Here is a 3,524-nt window from a genome sequence, read left to right as displayed (position 1 = left end):
CATCCATCCATACATCCATCTATTGATCCATCTAATCCATCACATTGTTCACTCATGTTGCGAATCTCCATCGGCGTACAGTCAATTTATGTAGTTCAATCCATACATCATCCATCCATTCATCCATCATCCATCCATCTCATCCATCTATCTAATTTCGCCGCATCCATACCTGATCTATCATGCTATTCATGCATTTTGCCATGCTATACTCGGCTCCATCCATCCGTCATCCATAGCCGATGCATCCTATCCATTAACTATCCATTCGTTCGTCCTTCCCGTTCCATCAATTTGGCATCATCAATCTATCCATTCATCCATCGCGTCCATCCATCCATCTATATGCAGTGCATCATTCCTAATCTCGCGTATGATCGATCCGTACTCGGTAACATAGATGCCAATATGGATGAATGGTATGGCATGATGCGATGGTATGGATGGATGGCATGGGATGGATGGATGAGGATAGGATGGAATGGATGATGGATGGATGGATTGGATTGATGACGAATGGGTGATGGATGGATGGAATGGAATGGATGGATGGATGGGATGGATGATGGATGGATCGAGGTTCGATGGAGGATGGATGGATGGATTGGTCACGAATGGATGAATGATGGATGGATGGATGTGGCATGGATGGAATGGATGGGATGGATGGCCATGGCAGGATGTATGGAGATGGATGGATGGTATGAGGATGGATGGATGGATGGATGGATGGATGGATGGATGGCATGAAATGGATGGATGGATGGATGACATGGATGGATGGATGGTGGATGGATGGATGGATGGTGGATGATGGATGGATCGATAGATGGATGGATGGATGATAGATGAATGGATGGTATGAATGAATGGCATGGAGGGGTGGATGGATGATGGATGGATAGAGGATGGAGGGATGGATGGATGGTATGGGTAGGATTGGACTGCATCATGGATGGTGGATGGATGGATGATTGGAGGTAGAATAACATGACATGGATGGATGATGGAAGAGTATGGATGGATGTATGGACGGAAGATGGATAGATAAATGGATGCAGGATAGATGGATGGAATTGTACCGATGATGAATGGATAGATGGATAGATTGATGGATGAATGGTATGGATGGTATGAATGAATGGATAGAATGGAGGATGGTATGGATGGATGAGGATGGATGGATGATGCGATGGATGGATGGGATGGATGCATAGGATGGATAGATGGATGATGGATGATGATGGTATGGATGCATTGGATGGATTGGATGGTATGGGAGGATGGATGGATCGGATGGATGGATGCGTCATGGATGGAATGGATGGATGCGTTATGGATGGTGATGTAGTGTGTGTGTGTGTGTGTGTGTGTGTGTGTGTGTGTGTGTGTGTGTGTGTGTGTGTGTGTGTGTGCGCGCGCGCGAGCGCGTGTGTGTAATATATCAAAATGTTCAACGGAAATTTAGTTAGTTCAAAAAGAGCAACAGGGTTTGTCGATTCCATAGAAGCTTCATATCAAGCGGAATTCAGTATCAGTTGGATCACATGCAATCTATGATAATGGTACACACTAAGCCACACAGATCCGCCACGCTGTGTGTGTGGATTTAATTACTTTCTCAAGTAGTAATCGCGCAGTTATTTGCTGAAGTGTCTACGTGTGCTTTACTCGTCTGTCGGGCCAGTTGAGAAAAGCCACTATGCATTATGCATGCTCCTGCTTCAAACAAACTTTTCAATACTAGCTGGAGCCCATAATGTCGCTTAGCAGTACGATGTTAGTGTGTTGATTCAGGGACGTCTAGACGCTTGCTCTCGAATGAAGTATCTCGCGCTATATTTAAATATTCTAGCTTCTCCGAAAGCATTCGTTGACCAGATCGTACACGTTTTGACATGAAACTTGACGAACCGAAACCACGATGGCGACAGGGCCACTGAACACGACACATCTTCGCTATTCCGTACGACGGCAACTACTGGCAACTGTTTCTACGCTGATACTAGCGAAAATATTGAGGCGCTAGCGATGCTGCGCGAAATCTGTAATGGCCTGAAAGTCAATCTTTACTCGAGACGGAACCTGTAATGGGCAAGTGGACAGAATACCGCCTCTAGCAATTCCAGAGCGATCACCTCTTATTAGCCGCGAAGTTAATCCTCACGGTCCAGTCCGCCGTAACGTCTGAGGATTAATGGCTCGAAAGCACACCGACTGCAGACGGCATGTGCATGGCCATCTTATTTCGACCCCAGGGGGAATGTATTGCGCGTATTCGTGTAATTGGTGTGAGCCCGGCGTCGCGGCACGGGGAACCTACATGCGTCTTTTGATTTGGTCTCGTTCGAAATATCGCGGCACGTCGAAGAACGACCGCTATCGTTAAATCTTGCGGACGAATTATCGATTTACATTGCTCACAGTTCTTGGAATGACACGTCGAGTACGTGGCAAATCACTTTTTTTATTTATAACTTGTTTGCTACCAATATGATAGGCGCTGCTATGTATAGTGCTTAATTGGTTAACAGTTCTTTAATGTAATGTCACAATCGAAAACTGGTTTACTAGTAATTAAAATTAGTAAATTAGTCACTATTTTACTATTAAAAAGAGATAATAGGTCACTAGTTAATCGGTTAAATAACGTCTGACTATAATTTGTCTAACGCGTTAGAATGAAGATTTATGAGGGCATTATTTTTTCGTATTTTTTGACTCTACGGTAAATACGGGGAACACACACGCGATGCCTATTCTTCCTACACACACATCGCGCCTGATTCAACGAAATTGACGGCTGCAATGAGCCTCGCTGACCTATAATCGATGGTGTTACTCAAACCGAGCGCTGGCCAGTTTACTGTTGACTATGCACGATAGAACAGCTGATTTAGCATTGAAAAGTCAACGCACGGCGTAATGAGTTGTTTGCAGCGATGTCGTCAAGAACGCATTAGCGCCCGCTGAACGGTTTCGATTCAACTCAATAGAGCAGCCATGTTTGACAGTGAACAACTGAATCGTTTCATTAACTCGATGCGAAGTTTGACGAGTAAAAGATAGACGAGAAAAAAACTTCAACTCAAATTCCCACGGCGGTGTATTTTTAGAAAGAGGATCGAAAATGTAGGACGTATCGCGACAATTTATCCTACAGACACACACGCGCTCGTTGAACTACCCACCCTAGCGCGCAACGATGCAGCGTTCTATTGCGGTATGTAGTATGTATGCCTAAACGTCTATGGTTGGCCATCGTACTAAAAAAACACTATTTTTTACCGCGGTGAAATAATTTAACCGCGGTTAAATTATGATCCTTTTTGGCCCTATGTGTAACAAGGCCCCTGATTGGTAAAAATAGCCAAAATTTAACCGCGGTTGAATTATTTCACTGTCATAATTAACACCTCGGCCTGTCGTTTGTTGATTCCCGAATTCTCCATTTTATCTAGGCTTCGATGAAGAACACCAAACCGAAGATGCCACTCGATAATCGAATCGCCTAGACCTCCGAG

The sequence above is a fragment of the Priapulus caudatus genome, unplaced genomic scaffold (assembly GCF_000485595.1).
Source record: "Priapulus caudatus unplaced genomic scaffold, Priapulus_caudatus-5.0.1 Scaffold8, whole genome shotgun sequence".
Classification (NCBI taxonomy): Eukaryota; Metazoa; Priapulida; class Priapulimorpha; order Priapulimorphida; family Priapulidae; genus Priapulus; species Priapulus caudatus.
This window is presented reverse-complemented; position numbering follows the sequence as displayed.